Source organism: Taudactylus pleione, unplaced genomic scaffold, assembly GCF_031769625.1.
Source record: "Taudactylus pleione unplaced genomic scaffold, aTauple2 ptg000008l, whole genome shotgun sequence".
Classification (NCBI taxonomy): Eukaryota; Metazoa; Chordata; class Amphibia; order Anura; family Myobatrachidae; genus Taudactylus; species Taudactylus pleione.
This window is the reverse complement of record NW_028284411.1, coordinates 3,060,920-3,079,827: the sequence shown is the minus strand read 5'-3', so window position 1 is coordinate 3,079,827 and position 18,908 is coordinate 3,060,920.

Here is an 18,908-nt window from a genome sequence, read left to right as displayed (position 1 = left end):
TCCCGCCTTCCGAGTCTCGCGGGTTTTGGATCCTATATAAGGTACCCGCGTCGGCGCCATTTTCTCACTCGGCTGTGGACAGTGAAGAGGGAGGGTGGGAGTTAGGGCTGTGTAGTGTAGTGTAGTGCAGTGTAGTGCTGCTGTTGTCCACTACTTCAAAGTCCATAGGGGCTGGCTGTGTTGTGCTGTGCTGCTGTTGTTAATAGGGGCTGTGTCCACTACTTCAAAGTCCATAGGGGCTGGCTGGACTGTGTTGTGCAGTCAGTTCTCCATAGGGGCTGTGTCCACTCCAAAGTCCTGTGCAGTGTCCCAGTCCTAAAGGAGTGCTGTAGTGTTGTCCAGGGGGTGCTCTGTCCATCAGGGGTGCTCCCCCCAAGTGCTTAAAAAATAATATATTTTCTGTGTTTGTGAATTGTGTGCGCAGTAGCCGCACGTGCATCAACAAAGTAGTGCCAAGCGTGCGCCTGTGTCATAAGTAAAGGGCCGGCTGGCTTGACCGTTAAAGGGTGCTGTAACCCCCGAAAGTACACTCCAGTCCAAACCAAAAAAAAATTATTTTCTGTGTTTGTGAATTGTGTGCGCAGTAGCCGCACGTGCATCAACAAAGTAGTGCCAAGCGTGCGCCTGTGTCATAAGTAAAGGGCCGGCTGGCTTGACCGTTAAGGGTGCTGTAACCCCCGAAAGTACACTCCAGTCCAAACCAAAAAAAAAATTATTTTCTGTGTTTGTGAATTGTGTGCGCAGTAGCCGCACGTGCATCAACAAAGTAGTGCCAAGCGTGCGCCTGTGTCATAAGTAAAGGGCCGACTGGCTTGACCGTTAAGGGTGCTGTAACCCCCGAAAGTACACTCCAGTCCAAACCAAAAAAAAAATTATTTTCTGTGTTTGTGAATTGTGTGCGCAGTAGCCGCACGTGCATCAACAAAGTAGTGCCAAGCGTGCGCCTGTGTCATAAGTAAAGGGCCGGCTGGCTTGACCGTTAAGGGTGCTGTAACCCCCGAAAGTACACTCCAGTCCAAACCAAAAAAAAATTATTTTCTGTGTTTGTGAATTGTGTGCGCAGTAGCCGCACGTGCATCAACAAAGTAGTGCCAAGCGTGCGCCTGTGTCATAAGTAAAGGGCCGGCTGGCTTGACCGTTAAGGGTGCTGTAACCCCCGAAAGTACACTCCAGTCCAAACCAAAAAAAAAATTATTTTCTGTGTTTGTGAATTGTGTGCGCAGTAGCCGCACGTGCATCAACAAAGTAGTGCCAAGCGTGCGCCTGTGTCATAAGTAAAGGGCCGGCTGGCTTGACCGTTAAGGGTGCTGTAACCCCCGAAAGTACACTCCAGTCCAAACCAAAAAAAAAATTATTTTCTGTGTTTGTGAATTGTGTGCGCAGTAGCCGCACGTGCATCAACAAAGTAGTGCCAAGCGTGCGCCTGTGTCATAAGTAAAGGGCCGGCTGGCTTGACCGTTAAAGGGTGCTGTAACCCCCAAAGTACACTCCAGTCCAAACCAAAAAAAAAATTATTTTCTGTGTTTGTGAATTGTGTGCGCAGTAGCCGCACGTGCATCAACAAAGTAGTGCCAAGCGTGCGCCTGTGTCATAAGTAAAGGGCCGGCTGGCTTGACCGTTAAAGGGTGCTGTAACCCCCGAAAGTACACTCCAGTCCAAACCAAAAAAAAATTATTTTCTGTGTTTGTGAATTGTGTGCGCAGTAGCCGCACGTGCATCAACAAAGTAGTGCCAAGCGTGCGCCTGTGTCATAAGTAAAGGGCCGGCTGGCTTGACCGTTAAGGGTGCTGTAACCCCCGAAAGTACACTCCAGTCCAAACCAAAAAAAAAATTATTTTCTGTGTTTGTGAATTGTGTGCGCAGTAGCCACACGTGCATCAACAAAGTAGTGCCAAGCGTGCGCCTGTGTCATAAGTAAAGGGCCGGCTGGCTTGACCGTTAAAGGGTGCTGTAACCCCCGAAAGTACACTCCAGTCCAAACCAAAAAAAAATTATTTTCTGTGTTTGTGAATTGTGTGCGCAGTAGCCGCACGTGCATCAACAAAGTAGTGCCAAGCGTGCGCCTGTGTCATAAGTAAAGGGCCGGCTGGCTTGACCGTTAAGGGTGCTGTAACCCCCGAAAGTACACTCCAGTCCAAACCAAAAAAAAAATTATTTTCTGTGTTTGTGAATTGTGTGCGCAGTAGCCGCACGTGCATCAACAAAGTAGTGCCAAGCGTGCGCCTGTGTCATAAGTAAAGGGCCGGCTGGCTTGACCGTTAAAGGGTGCTGTAACCCCCGAAAGTACACTCCAGTCCAAACCAAAAAAAAATTATTTTCTGTGTTTGTGAATTGTGTGCGCAGTAGCCGCACGTGCATCAACAAAGTAGTGCCAAGCGTGCGCCTGTGTCATAAGTAAAGGGCCGGCTGGCTTGACCGTTAAGGGTGCTGTAACCCCCGAAAGTACACTCCAGTCCAAACCAAAAAAAAAATTATTTTCTGTGTTTGTGAATTGTGTGCGCAGTAGCCGCACGTGCATCAACAAAGTAGTGCCAAGCGTGCGCCTGTGTCATAAGTAAAGGGCCGGCTGGCTTGACCGTTAAAGGGTGCTGTAACCCACAAAGTACACTCCAGTCCAAACCCCAAAAAAAATTATTTTCTGTGTTTAGCCGCACGTATATATCAAATCGATATAACATAAATGGAGGACCAAACTTTCTCCGATAAAAATAAAATAGAGAAAGATCAAGAACCACTTCCTCCTAGTGCTGAAGCTGCTGCCACTAGTCATGACATAGACGATAACATGCCATCAACGTCGTCTGCCAAGGCCGATGCCCAATGTCATAGTAGAGGGCACATACAATCCCAAATGGCAAAGTTCAGGAAAATGACCTTGAAAAAGACATTTAAATCAGCTGAAGAGAAACGTAAACTTGCCAATATGCCATTTACGACACGGAGTGGCAAGGAACGGCTAAGGTCGATCCCTAGTATGTTCATGACTAGTGGTTCAGCTTCACATGACGATGGAAGCCCTCCTCCCACTAAAAAAATCAAAAGAGTTAAGCTGGCAAAAGCACAGCGAAGAACTGTGCTTTCTAAGAAGATATCACAAATCCCCAAGGAGAGTCCAAGTGTGGTGGTGGTTGCGATGCCTGACCTTCCCAGCACTGGACGGGAAGAGGTGGCTCTTTCCACCATTTGCACGCCCCCTGCAAGTGCTGAAAGGAGCACCCACAGTCCACTTGCTGATATGCAAATTGAAGATGTCACTGTTGAAGTACAACAGGATGAGGATACTGGTGTAGCTGGCGCTGAGGAGGAAGTTGGCGAGGAGGATTCTGATGGTGATGTGGTTTGTTTAAATCAGGCTCCGGGGGAGACAGTTGTTGTCCGTGGGATGAAAAAGCCCATCACGGTCATGCCTGGGCAGAAGACCAAACATTCCACCTCTTTGGTCTGGCAATATTTCTATCCAAATCCGGACAACAACTGTCTTGCCATATGTACCATATGTAAAGGTGAAATAAGTAGGGGTAGGGACGTCAACCACCTAGGAACATCCTCCCTTATACGGCACCTGCAGCGCGTTCATAAAAAGTTACTGTCAAGTTCAGAAACTTTGGCTAAGACCGTAAGCAGTCCAGGGACACCTAAATCCCGTTGTCCTGTTGTATCCAAGCGCCTGCAAACCACACCGTCAACTCCCTCCTCGTCAATTTCCTCCTTAGTTAGGATCGGAAGTAGTCCTGCAGGCCATGTCACTGGCATGACTGACTCTCCTATCCGGGATTCCTCCGGAGGATCCTGCATTGCTACGCCTACTGCTGCCGCTGCTGCTGTTGCTGCTGCTGCTGGGAGTCGTTCATCATCCCAGAGAGGAAGTAGGAACACCACTACTTTTACTAAACAATTGACCCTCCAACAGTCCTTAGCGAGGAGGATGAAGTACGACAGCAGTCATCCTGAAGCAAAACGTATAACTGAGGCCTTGACTGCTATGTTGGTGTTAGACGTGCGTCCGGTATCCGCCATTAGTGCAGTGGGATTTAGACAATTGATGGAGGTAGTGTGTCCCCGGTTCCAAATCCCGTCTAGATTCCACTTCACTAGGCAGGCGATACCGAGACTGTACAGAAACGTCAGAAAAAGTGTCCTCAGTGTCCTGAAAAATGCCGTTGTACACAATGTCCACTTAACCACGGACATGTGGACAAGTGGAACAGGGCAGACTAAGGACTATATGACTGTGACAGCCCACTGGGTAGATGTATCACCTTACGCAGCAACAGCAGCAGCGTCACCAGTAGCAGCATCTCAGAAATGCCAGCTCGTTACAAGGCAGGCTACGCTGTGTATCACCGGTTTCAGTAAGAGGCACACCGCCGACAACCTCTTAGAGAAACTGAGGGAAATCATCGCCCAGTGGCTTACCCCACTTAGACTCTCCTGGGGATTTGTGATATCTGACAACGCCACCAATATTGTGCGGGCATTACATCTGGGCAAATTCTAGCACGTCCCATGTTTTGCTCACACAATAAACTTGGTGGTGCAGAATTTTCTGAAAAGCGACAGGGGCGTGCAGGAGACGCTTTGGGTGGCCATGAAAAATTTCTGGCTCCTTTCGCCATTCAGCGACTGCGTGCCGAAGACTGGAGCGCCAGCAAACACTCTTGAACCTGCCCCGCCATCACCTGAAGCAAGAGGTTGTGACGCGGTGGAACTCAACCCTCTATATGCTTCAGAGGATGGAGGAGCAGCAAAAGGCCATACAAGCCTATACATCCACCTATGACATAGGCAAAGGAGGGGGTATGCACCTGACTCAAGCGCAGTGGAGAATGATTTCCGTGTTGTGCAAGGTTCTCCAGCCCTTCGAACTTGCCACACGTGAAGTCAGTTCAGACACTGCCAGCTTGAGTCAGGTCATTCCCCTCATCAGGCTTTTGCAGAAGCAGCTGGAGAAAGTGAAGGAGGAGCTAAGACGGAGCGATTCCGCTCGGCATGTGGGACTTGTGGATGAAGCCCTTCATTCGCTTTGCCAGGATTCCAGGGTGGTCAATCTGTTGAAATCAGACCACTACGTTTTGGCCACCGTGCTCGATCCTAGGTTTAAAGCCTATGTGGTGTCTCTCTTTCCGGCCGACACAAGCCTGCAGAGGTGCAAAGACCTGCTGGTGAACACACTGTCAGCTGAAGCGGAACATGACACGTCAACGGCTCCTTCTTCATTTTCTCCTGCAACTGGGGCTGCCAGGAAAAAACTTAGGTATCCTAAGCAACCCGCTGGCGGTGATGCAGGGCAGGCAGGACCAAGTTTGGACATCTGGTCCGGACTGAAGGACCTGGCAACAATTTCTGACATGTCTACTGTCACTGCATATGATACTGTCACCATTGACAGAATGGTGGAGGATTACATCGGTGACAGCATCCAAGTAGGCATGGCAGACAGTCCATACCTGTACTGGCAGGAAAAAGAGGCAATTTGGAGGCCCCTGTACAAACTGGCTCTATTTTACCTGAGTTGCCCCCCTTCCAGTGTGTACTCCGAAAGAGTGTTTAGTGCAGCCGGGAACCTTGTCAGCGAAAGGCGTAGGAGGTTGCTTCCACAGAATGTGGAGAAGATGATGTTCATCAAAATGAATTATCAGCTCTTCCAGGGAGACCAGCCTCCAGAAGGTACAGAGGGACCTGTGGTGGTGGATTCAAGTGGGGACGAGTTAATACTTTGTGAGGATGAGGATGTACACACTGAAGAGGGTGAGGAATCGGTGGATGAGGAGGATGAGGATGACATCTTGCCTCCATAGAGCCAGTTTGTGCAGGGACACATTAATTGCCAGCTTGTTTTGTGGGGGCCCAAACGAACCAATCATTTCAGCCACAGTTGTGTGGCAGACCCTGGCGCTGAAATGATTGGTTTGTTAAAGTGTGCATGTCCTGTTTATACAACATAAGGGTGGGTGGGAGGGCCCAAGGACAATTCCATCTTGCACCTCTTTTTTTTCTTTGCATTATGTACAGTTTGGGGCCTAGTTTTTCAAACTGCCATCCTGTCTGCCACTGCAGTTTCACGCCTAGATGGGTCACGTGTTTGTGCCGCCCACTCGTGTCGCTTAGCATAGTCATCCAGCTACCTAGGTGCAACGTTTTGGACATAAAAACACTATTGTGAGGTGTGAGGTGTTCAGAATAGACTGGAAATGAGTGGAAATTAAGGTTATTGAGGTTAATAATAGCATAGGAGCAGAAAAACCTACAAATTCTGTGATTTTAGCTGTTTTTATGCTTTTTTAAAAAAAAATACAGATCCAAAACACAAAACCCAGAACCCAAAACACGGAAGGGTGGTTTTGGCAAAACCAATCCAGATCCAAAACACGAAGAAAGATCCAGATCCAAAACCAAAACACAAAACACGAAAAGTGGCCGGTGCACACCCCTAGTGTATACCCATAAGGGGTACAGATTCAAGTTGTGCTTCAGGGGTCTATTTGCTAAGCTGTGTTAGGAGATAAAGTGAACGGTGATAAGGTACCAGCCAATCAGCTCCTAACTGCCATGTCACAGGCTGTGTTTGAAAAATGACTGGAGCTGATTGACTGGTACCTTATCACCTTTCACTTTATCTCCTAACACAGCTTAATAAAAATACCTCTCAGTCTGCTAAGTGTAATGCAAAATAACATAACATTTGTTAAGAAATATTGGGGGAGATTATTACCATTATTATTACCAGTTATTTATATAGCGCACACATATTCCGCAGCGCTTTACAGAGAATATTTGGCCATTCACATCAGTCCCTGCCCCAGTGGAGCTTACAATCTATGGGCCTGATTCAGAGCCGGACGCTATTTGCGCTCGCTCGTCAAGAAAATAGGGGTGGCTATTCAAATGAACTGTTCGCTGTTTGCGGTCTGTTCACGCCTCTAGGTCTGAACGAGCGTACAAAACTTGCGGTCGTTTTTTGGGAAACTACGCCCCCTGGCCGCTCGCATCCTACGTCATGTCCGCTATTTATTAGATTAATCGAGTACATCGAACAGGGTATGAGTTGCTCGCTATTCCTGTGGTTGGTTTTTGCTACCACAATTTTGCAAGCAGTTCTGGCAAAAAAAAAACCGTGACGTTGTCAATGACGCTGAAGTTTTAATTATGCACACCCATAAAACGCCCGTTTTGACCTTTAAGCATGCCTGCGATCGGATCTCCACTCCCCGTTTTCAAGCACCTTCCCCTGTTACCACCCACATACGCCTCATTCTGTCACTCAAAATAGCAGGCATTCGCTATTTTGTGAGCACACGATTTTCGGCCGCACTGACTGGTTCGCGCATGCGTATTACGATCCATACGCATGCGCAGTTGGGCAAACATCGCTCGGAGCAAACGAGCAGCCACTTGCGTCCGGCTCTGAATCAGGGCCTATATTCCCTATCACATGCTCACACACATACATACTAGGGTTAATTTTTGCTGGGAGCCAATTAACCTACCAGTATATTTTTGGAGTGTGGGAGGAAACCGGAGTACCTGGAGGAAACCCACACAAGTAAAGGGAGAAAATACAAACTCCACACAGTTAGGGCCGTGGTGGGAATTGAACCCATGACCTCAGTGCTGTGAGGCAATAACGCTAACCATTACACCATCTGTGCTAACCATTACACCGTATTATAGCGTCACTTCCTGTTTTACCTCTTTACCGAGACGGCTGGAATGGGGGATTGTTAACTCCCTCCTCCGGCGATCCCTGCCTGAGTACACAGCGCATCAGCCTAGTGCTGATGCTCTGTGCCTCAGTCCTGGCCAGCTCCACTGGAGCCAGCAGCCCCCGCAGCAGGGACAACGCTGTCCCTACTGTGAAGATAGGACATCACCAGGCTGTAGCTGTCGATAGCGACAGCTGCAGCGTGCGGAACAGTCAGGCGAACTGACCGTTCATACATTGTCCAGGCCATTGGCGCTGCTATCTTGTAGGTAGCAGCGCCGATAAGGACAGGGGCGAATAGCGCCCCTGTCATTTACCACCAAACCCCCCCCAGTCATACATCGGGGAAAAGCGGTATCAGCGCTATATAACGTCTGCTGATACCGCTTCGACTCTTCAGGTATCTCCCCCATTGAAACATGCACAAAATGAATTATAAGGGCTATTTTTAAAAACATTTAAATACATAAGGAGAGACATGATATAAAGATATAAAGGACCATGGATGAGGGTGTACTGTGAATAAATGGGCTCACAGGGGTACTTAATATAAAGACACTTTGCAGCATCTGCAACCCATTCCCTGCATGGCCGCAGCAGGCTGCTTACTACCATATTCCATAACTGGAATATACGCCCGTCTATGACGAGATTTTGTCCTTCCACATGCGGGCGGCCGCTCTGTCATCATTACAATGGGACTTTCAGCCGCACCATGCTGGGTGCACAAGATCTGTCTGAAACAGGTGTCCTATCCCATCCGCACGTCAGGAATGATTACACACCCCTACGGCACTCCCATGACATTCCCACGAAATGGATCAGCTCCGTGCACTCGCATGGTAGCCGCACAGTTCCCAGACAGAAACGCCCATTACACAGAAAGAGTCATCCACCAACAGATACGTCAATCTGTCCGCACTGTCTGTCTCCTACAACGTGCGTAGGCATGGTGCGTCACATTTGCAGCAGGTAAATGCTTTCTACGGCGCATGCGCAGTTTGCAGATATCCTGTGAGAAAGCAGTGAGCTCCTGCACTGTCTGCTCACTGTGCATACATGCTGGGCACTAGGACCCAGAGATTGCAGTGAGGTTCAACCTCCAAACCTAACAAAGTGGAAGCTGCTCAAATCAATTTGGCAATACTCTTCAGGTGCATGAAAGGGAGGAGTCATGCTAAACAAAAAAAAACAGAAAGGGGAGTGCCCCCCAGCACACTAAATTGTACCTGCAACAATATTCGAAAACTATATAGTAATAGAAATTCAGATATTTGTTGCAGGCATTTGCAAATACATGGTAAGCCACCAGGTCAACTTCACGGCTTCTCTGATACTGGTGGTCCCTACACTGCATGATAACAGTACCCCCGATTTCTGTTTTTTTAGGTTCAACCTCCAACCTGATGTGCTGCTGCACATGTGACTTACAAGCTGTTTCAGCATCTCAGCACCACTACACGCAAGCAGCATACACTCACCGGTTTGTGAGCTGTATAGGACTCTGCTCCACTCCATTAAGAGTGTACATGTAACAGTGAGAACAACTGTACCTGCTATCTATCAATAACCCAACACCATTGGTTAAATAACTGGGCTGTTCACAGTTTGAGTCATCTGCTGGTGTGTGCCATCACAGGGGTGTATCTAGGGGTCTGAGCACCCCTGGCAAAGTAAGGGTCTGGTGCCCCCCTTTCTTTGTGACTCCAGACTCCCTGTGTCGCTCAAGCCCCCCTGTCGCTCTAGCCCCCCATGTCACTCTAGATTCCTCATGTTACTCTAGCCCCCCGTACCACTTTAACCCCCCTGACACTCCAGGCACCTCCTGTGTCTCTCCAGACGTCCTCTGTGTCTCTCCAGACCTCCTCTGTGTCACTCCAGGCCTCCTCTGTGTCACTCCAGGCCCACCCTGTGTTACTCCTGGCCCACCCTCTGTCACTCCAGGCTCACCCTCTGTCACTCCAGGCCGACCCTGTGTCACTCCAGGCCGACCCTGTATCACTCCAGGCCCACCCTGTGTCACTCCAGGCTCAACTTGTGTCACTCCTAGCCCACCCTGTGTCAATCTGGCCCACCAAGGCCTCCTGTGTCTCTCTAGGCTCCCACTGTGTCACTCCAGGCACCTCCTGTGTCTCTCCAGACCTCCTCTGTGTCACTCCAGGCCTCTGTGTCAGTCCAGGCTCCCCGTGTGCTTCTCCAGGCACTTCTTTGTCTCTCCAGGCTCACACTGTGTCACTCCAGGCCCACCCTGTGTCACTCCAGGCCCACCTTGTGTCACTCCAGGCCCACCCTGTGTCACTCCAGGCTCAACTTGTGTCACTCCTGGCCCACCCTGTGTCATTCTGGCCCACCAGGGCCCCCTGTGTCTCTCTAGGCTCCCACTGTGTCACTCCAGCCCCCGTGTCTCTCCAGACCCCATTGTATCTCTCCAGACCTCTCCCTGTGTATTTTCAGTATATAGTTACATCAGTATGTTCTCTGCTGACATCACACCCTATTTTTCTTATTGTGCCCCACACATAATACCCCATTTTTGTCACTCCCCCCCAAAATCCCTTTCAGTATGTTATTACCACACACCCCCTTCTCTAGTTAGCAAATTTTTTCTGCCCCCAGTATGTTCTCCCATCAATATCCCGCATTGTACCTCCCCAAGTAATTTTTACTTACCACAAAAAAGCCATCTTCTGTCTGCAGCTTACATTCTTCTCTTGGCTCCTCTGTCAGGAAGCGTCACATCCTCAATAATTTACCCTCACAGCGCGACACTGCCGACAGCCCGTGACCAACATTTCTGTTTGCTCATGCCGGGTTGGGAGAGGACACTTGCACCTTTTTAATAAAACAAAGTTCGGCCAGGGCAATGGCGGGTGGTGATCTGCCACTAGAGAGGAGAATGAGGGACACGGAGAGGGGACCATGAGGGTCATGTGGACAGCGGGCCAGCTCTGACCCTGAAGTCAAATCCCTTACTGAAGCCCCCCACCACGCCAGCACCCAGAGCACATGTTATGTCACTGGCTGCAGTTGGCACCACCCCCCTCAGTCAGTGCCCCTTGTAAGTGACATCCTGGCCAAGGGGTAAATACGCTTCTGTGCCCACATATCACTGCAATAGCCACACCTGCACACACATCATTTCCAACATATCCACAGGATCAGGGTTGGACTGGGCAACAGGAGTACAGGGGAAATCCCTGGTGGGCCCACCCTCCTCTTCTAGGTGTCAGGTTCCAGACCTCAAATTCTAGATTGTTACTCTATTAGATGGTCAATTACCTGGAGGAGCAGAACCACTGATCAACATGGGGACTTGGGACCTCATTCAGAGCCGGTCGCACAGAGCGTGCGGTCGGTCTGAATGAGGGGAGGACGTCTTGAATTTTCAAGACGTCCTCCTTTGCGGTGGTAAGGCTGTGGGTTAACACCCACAGCCTTACGACCGCCTAAGGTGATGGTCAAGACCATCGCGACCATCGGGGCTTATGACGAGACCCTAGGGTAGGGTCTCCCTTGTCGTAAGCGAGCTTTCGGCTCTGTCTGAGCCAGAAGCTCTCCACTGACATCACTAGTGATGTCAGTGGGGCCGCCCCTAAACGGTAGGCATTCCCATGGGAACGCCTCCGTTTGGGCTGCCACCCCCCCGGCCCCCCTTCCAAACGGGGCGAGCTGTCAATCAACATCGACAGCTCGCCCCCTTTGGATCGAGACCCGCTACGACCGGCGCTGTCGGTTGTAGCGGGTCTCACGCATGCGCACGATGGCGCCGGCGCCGTCGTGCGCATGCTCTGTGGGGGGCCATCTACCCGGTCCGAGCGCATCGGCGCTAACGACCGGGTCTGAATGACCCCCTTGGTTCCCTTGTATAGAAACTACTGTACACCAAGATTTGCCTGATGGTTAGCCAAGTGTCTGTAGCGGCTGGCCACACCTTCTCTGGTGGATGACCACACCCCTTATGCACGGGCCACTACCTTTGCATTTTCCCGGTGGGCACTTCATGCCCCAGTCCGACACTGCACAGGATACATATGTAGCACAGGGCTGCGGTTACTTAATAAGTTTATACTTAATAAGGAAACTCCTTGGATGAAGAATGTTAAAAACAGGAAAAATATCATTAATTTTCTTATTATTCCATCTTCCCTTTAAACCTTACAACTGACCGTTTGGCCCATATTGAAGAAGGGGGGGGTGTAACCCCCAGTAAAGAATGCTGTAGGGCACCATGCTTTCATATTCCTATGAATCAGAGATCGGTTACACACGCTGGAGATGGACATTTAAACAAGTGACATCATCAGAGGTACTGATGCCTTAGTCACACGTCACCGTACCCCAATGAGGTGCGCTCCACCCTCAGTGTTGTCACTATTAACTAGTGATCCACAAAGTATTCGGTCATATGTCAAATAAAAATAGATATTCCAAATCCTGCCCACATCTAGTAAAGAGACCCAGAAATGATTACATGTAATAAGTATTCATCCACATTCCAGACATGTCCTTTACAGGATCCTGTTACCCTCTGCCAAGAGGTTGGACCTGGGGAAGAGGTTAGTAGCTGAGACATTGTGACGTGAGCTGCAGGAGCGACACCGGAGTCGTGCAATAAGGAATAGCCGCGTATCGTGCCATTACCGTGTTTAAATCTAATAGAGACGTAACAATGAGGATTCTAGTGCTGGGATTCCGACTGCCAGGATAGAAACTACATCCCGCTGCCAGACGTGACTCTGTGCCTGACTCAGCAAGGAACGCACGCACTCGGCCGATGTTTCAGCTCTGCGCATGGTTATACATCGCATTGCACGTGTGCGTACTAGCTATTGCGAGGAGTACTGCGTGTGCAGAGGGAACGCAGAACCAGAGAAAAGTGATTGACAGGAAGTGCCGTTTTATGGGGGGTGGACGGGTAAACGCAGGCGTGCCTGTGCGTTTGGGCGGAGTTTTAGGGCCGTGCATAATTAAGCCCTTGCGGCGACGTCCGTAGCCTGAGGTCTAGTCGCACGCAGGAAGCAGCGCACATCCTGCGTGGAGTCAGGTCAACCACTAATATGCTAATGTATTCAATGGTTCTCGATGTCACCGATGTTTCCGCTGTCTTGCGTGGTATAACAGAACGCACGGTGAGGGAAGTGGGAGGTATTGTGTTTTGCTAGGTGTCTGCTTATTCTGCGTGCGTATGCATTTATTAGCATATACTCGCAGCGGAACAGGTGCGTGTGTCTGCATCCGTGCGTTCCTTACGGAATCAGGGCCCTCAGCGCTGACCAATGTGATGGGGGAGAGAGAGGGGGGCTGAACACTAATTTCATTATGTTTTCTTCTTTTTAATTTTTTTTGTTACTTTATGAATTTACTGTAATTTCTCCTATTATATTGCGGGGAAGGGGGAGTTAGGAGGGGGGGGGGGTGATGGGTGCTCCGTGAAGATAAATATATTACTCATAAAACAAATTCTCACCTGACGTCTGCCAGTAAGCAGACACTGAGTATAGGTATACATCTCTGTATTTGGACCCTGAGGTTAGGAATACTAATGACCATGTTCTGCATTTTATAAACACTGTGACATTTAAGTCTCGGGGCTCCAGATACCTTTTTTTTTACCAGGAGTGGAACAAGGGCCTGAGCATAACTTGGACTTTCCTGTGCATGACTCAGACCAGAGGAGACCCACGTTCCGCTAATAGAAGTAATATCAGAACTTCAACGCCAGCTCCTGGGATCAAGGGCCCTCATTCAGAGCCACTCGTAAGCGGCAGTACGCTCGTTCTTAGCGATGTTCGCACATCTGCGCATGCGTACGGTTTTTAGTACGCATGCGCGAACCAGTCAGTGCGGCCGAAAATCGTTTGTTCGCTATATAGCGAGGGCCTGCTATTTTGAGTGACAGAATGAGGCGTATGTGGGTGGTAACAGGGGAAGGTGCTTGAAAACGGGGAGTGGAGATCAGAACGCAGGCGTGCTTAAAGGTCAAAACGGGCGTTTTAAGGGTTTGCATAATTAATACAGCAGCGTCACTGACCACGTCACTTGGTTTTTTTAAACTCAGAACTGCTCGCAAAATAGCGGTTGAAAAAACCAACCACAAGAATAGCGAGCAGTTCATACGCTGTTCGATGTACCCGATTAATCTAATAAATAGCGGACATGACGTATGATGCGAGCGGCCAGGGGGCGTTTTTATCAAATAAACGAGCGTATGCTTTGCTCGCTTGTTCAGACATGGAGGCAGCAACAGACCGCAAAGAGCGTACGGTTCATTTGAATAGCCACCCCCTTTTTCTGAACGAGCGAGCGCTAATTGCGAGCGGCTCTGAATGAGGGCCAAGGTCTCCTCAACGGACTGGGACTGTAATTTGGCTCTAGGACCCCTCTGGGCATTCTTTGCAGGCAGAGATCGGAAATATCTGCTGTGTTACCATGACGCAGAAATCCCCGTAGATTTCTATGGGGCTGTGATGTGGCTACATACATCGAGCTGCAGAATACATAACATTCCAGAGCTTGTGTCCAATAACTAACGCAGTTAGCCAGCGCCGTAACTGTGGATCCCGGAGGCCGATGCAGGCCACGCCCCTCCGCATGATGTCATTCACAGGAGGCGGGGCCACAATCGCCGGGATGACAGCAATGCCTGGAGCATCCTCTAGATGTAAGGGCAGTGGTGTACATGTCTGATTCGTTCTAAGGACGTTCCAGGCGGCACTGCTGCAGAGATTCTGGTTGCTAGGTTGCCTTCCAGGCACCCTGCTAGCCAGATGCAGGGGCTGTGGGTGAGCGGTGGTGCCACCCACAGGCTCTGCACTGAGGCGGCATCACTGGCACACTCCTAGTTGTGCCCTGGTGTCAGCCATTGTAGTCTGAGGGCTACTTTGTGCAAAATTCAGCGGAGAGGAGGGCACACGTGCATCACATCAGCCGGGTCATAAGTGATGATATCGCTGGGACAGCTAGACAAGAAGATGCTGAAGAAATACAGAGGCAAGTAGGCGAAGATGGACATTAATGATCATAATTAATGATAAATGTGATTAACAGGGGCCCCCTCCTCTCTAGCGACCAGGCAGTGCAGAGCATGCACAGGTCAACAGGGAAAATGACCACCGCACCATTTTCCTGGTGATTTGTGCTGCGCCGCCGATGCGGGACTCTGGAGAGGTGAGTATTAAACATAGGCGCCGCACACCCTGATCCAATTATGGATACACCAATGTGTTTGGCCATAAATAATCTCACGCCATGTGATATATCTGATTTCTGCACAGCTCTACGAAACCAGGTGCCGCAGTGCTCCCTCTCCGCAAATCTTCCCTCACACATCTGTCCATGCAAATATTTGCGCCCCAAAAGGCAGCCATATTGTTTTGCAACTAAAACCTAGATGTCTTCGGGCAGAGCCGTAGCTAAACTTTTTGGTGCCCTGTGCCAGAGAGAGCAATGGTGCCCCCCCATTTTTTAAATAGGAACACAAAATAGTGCACCTGAAAAAGGGCCAAGGCCTCATGGGGAAGGGCCAGGGAAGAGATAGGGGAGACCAGGACATGCTGGGGATAAATAGGGACACAATATAGTGCACCTGAGAGAGGGCCATGGCCTCATGGGGAAGGGCCAGGGAAGAGATAGGGGAGGCCAGGAGATGCTGGGGATAAATAGGGACATAATATAGTGCACCTGAGAGAGGACCATGGCCTCATGGGGAAGGGCCAGGGAAGAGATAGGGGAGGCCAGGAGATGCTGGGGATAAATAGGGATATAATATAGTACACCTGAGAGAGGGCCATGGCCTCATGGGGAAGGGGCAGAGAAGAGATAGGGGAGGCCAGGAGATGCTGGGGATAAATAGGGACATAATATAGTGCACCTGAGAGAGGGCCATGGCCTCATGGGGAAGGCCCAGGGAAGAAATAGGGGAGGCCAGGAGATGCTGGGGATAAATAGGGACATAATATAGTGCACCTGAGAGAGGGCCATGGCCTCATGGGGAAGGGCCAGGGAAAAGATAGGGGAGGCCAGGAGATGCTGGGGATAAATAGGGACATAATATAGTGCACCTGAGAGAGGGCCATGGCCTCATGGGGAAGGGCCAGGGAAGAGATAGGGGAGGCCAGGAGATGCTGGGGATAAATAGGGACATAATATAGTGCACCTGAGAGAGGGCCATGGCCTAATGGGGAAGGGCCAGGGAAGAGATAGGGGAGGCCAGGAGATGCTGGGGATAAATAGGGACATAATATAGTGCACCTGAGAGAGGGCCATGGCCTCATGGGGAAGGGCCAGGGAAGAGATAGGGGAGGCCAGGAGATGCTGGGGATAAATAGGGACATAATATAGTGCACCTGAAAGAGGGCCATGGCCTCATGGGGAAGGGCCAGGGAAGAGATAGGGGAGGCCAGGAGATACTGGGGATAAAAGAAGAGGAAGCTGCAAGTGAGAATGATAATAAACAGGAAAATTGACAGGCCCAAACAGTGCCCCCTGCCCTGCGGTGCCCTGTGCTATGGCTCTGGTTGCACTACCCTAGTTACTGCCCTGCCTTTGGGCGAATCGAGGTTCCTGGTGCGTCCAAAGCTGCGTTTGCGTTGCAGTGTTCTTATAGGACCTCCACAACCTGCTCTGCTGCTCGTCACATAAATCCTTTCCATATAACAAAAGCCTGTGTCAGTTACGTGACACCTCCTCGCCTTTCTCATCTTTCAAAACCTTTTAAACGTCTTCCGCTTTTGTTTTAGTACGGATACATCCCCTGTAATGTAATTGTGCCTAAATATAGACTTCCATATTTCCGCTGTTATGGTGTAAAGAGCTGCAGGAAGCTTCTATATAATGATGATAGAAGCTGAAAACATGACAGACATTCGGGGATGAGTCCTACACATCAGTTTTTTATGGCTTCGAGCTTTGGATCGGGATGATTAATGTTTGGTAGTAAAATAACTCCTGAATTCTATGCTCTATGAGGACAGGCTACAAAACCAGCGAGATCTACATAGCATTCCCATGTCATGACGCCAAGTAGGGCCCGATGAGGTGGGCAAACCCTCGTCAGTCGCACGACTTACTACTAGTAACCCACGTAATAGGACGACGAGCTGCGAGGCACTGAGTTAATCCCCGTTCTCCTTATCTCCACGGCTGCACTGAAAGGAGACAGGATTTGCTGCGTGAAATTATAGCAAGATCAGCCAAGCCAGACCATTAAACAGTAACTCTCCGAGCATGGAGCTGCCGTGACTCACCCGATCAATACATAGATCTCTTTACATGATGGGGTCCTCGCCGCCATCTAAGGACCAGCATTGACACTCGGGGGAAATCTTTCCACCGTGGCAGCAGTAAAAGGTCACCAGGAATAAAAAATATCTGACAATCCTGCAGACAGCGACATCGTTAACCATTTGCCTGCTGGACCAGGCAAGGATGCCAAGCAAAATTGGATCCTTAGGTTCCACTGTAGCCATATCTACCCGGGGTATTTATGTTTCCCACGTGCGCTACTGCGTATGTGCGCCTTTCTCCTTGGTGCCCATGTTAAAAGGACGTCCCCTGGGCCCTCCCCAGCATTGCAGCCAGACAGGTGCCCCATATCCCCTGTATTGTCACCACTTGTCTAGTGGAGCACTACGCCACACACCCCTAGGGTGTATGCTCTCCGATTCCACCTGGCACACTACAATGCCCAGCACACCCAATCGATCCAGGCCGTATATTGTACTTGCTTTATCCCTGAGTCTACAGCCACCTTTTATTTCAGCCTGGGTAATAAACCCAAGAACTGGTGTCATGCCCCTGTCCTTGTCACCCTGGGGGCTGCCCAGTGCTCCAGGAGCTGCTGGACAGCCCCCAGCCTCTCTTGACACAGAGGGTGAGGAATGGAAGATGCGCGCAAGCTCGCCGCTTGGGGAAACCATCCGAGCAGGTGACACCAAAACGGCAGCTCTGCTATTCTGGTCCACCCCCACGGATGGTGTCACCCGATGCGGCCCGCACCCCTCTAGGGGCACCACTGACAGAGTGACTCTCTGAATCAGGGCCACAGACGCTAAGTCACGCACATGGGAGGCCAAACTCAGGTGGCAAAATCTGCACCTATCATAGGGCTGGTGCAAGTTTCGATGATGCAACCGATGGTGGCCTCCAAAGTTGCACCAGGCGGTAATACAACATCTACAGGCACTCAAAGTGGGTGTCTCAGGGCCTGATTCAGACCCGGACGCTATGCTGCACTCGCTCGTGTTGAGTGATTTTTCGCAATCTATGCATGCGTATAAGTCGCAATGCGTGTGCGCGAACCAGTTATTGCGATGGGAAAGTGCTCGCCCGTAGCCCGCAGTCGGGCCGCTATTTTGAGTGACAGATAGTGCCGTTTGTGGATGGTAACAGGGGAAGGTGCTTGACAACGGGGGTGTGGATGTGCAAACGCAGACGTGCCTGACCGTCAGAAAGGCGTTTAATGGGTGTGCATAAATAGCAAAGTAGTGTCATTACACACGTGACTGTGTTGTATTTTAGCCTGAATTGCTTGCAATGTTGTGGTGGGAAAAGACTACTACAAGCGCTGCGAGCAGCTCCGATGGCTCTCGATGTTCCCGATTAATCCTACAACTGCCGGAGATGACGTGTGTTGCGAGCGGCAATTGGGCGTCTTTATACAGGTGCAAGCGCATAGTGCGGCCGCTCACTATTACTTAGTGAGCGGCTTTACCCGATGCAGTGCGAGAGTATGATTTAAATAGCTGGCCCCTTTTTGCCAGCGAGCGGACGCAAGTAGCGTCCGGGTCTGATTCAGGCCCAGTGTCCTTACAAGTTGGCTGATATAAAAGGGCCACTGATAACAGTCACAAATACATTCTTCATATGTGTCGGGGGATATTGAGAACTGAAGATGTCGGTGATGAAGTGGTTGTTGTCAGGGAAGATATTTCTTGCCGGCACTAGATGTCCTGTCTGTAAACCCATTAAACGACTCTGACGTCGGCAATTTTATCCAACTTACGAACTCCCCAATTCCCTCAGTAACTTTTCTGTTTTATTTTGTTACATTTAAAAAATTGTCCGTAATTAGCCCCTCTGTCCTGCACCCTCTATGTAGCAGGGGGTTCATGGAGCAGTCTCTGAGGTCAGGAATGTTCTCTGTGCCCCAGAGACACACACGTTTATAACAAGAGTTCCCTCTCCAAGAGCCGGCTCTTCAAATATT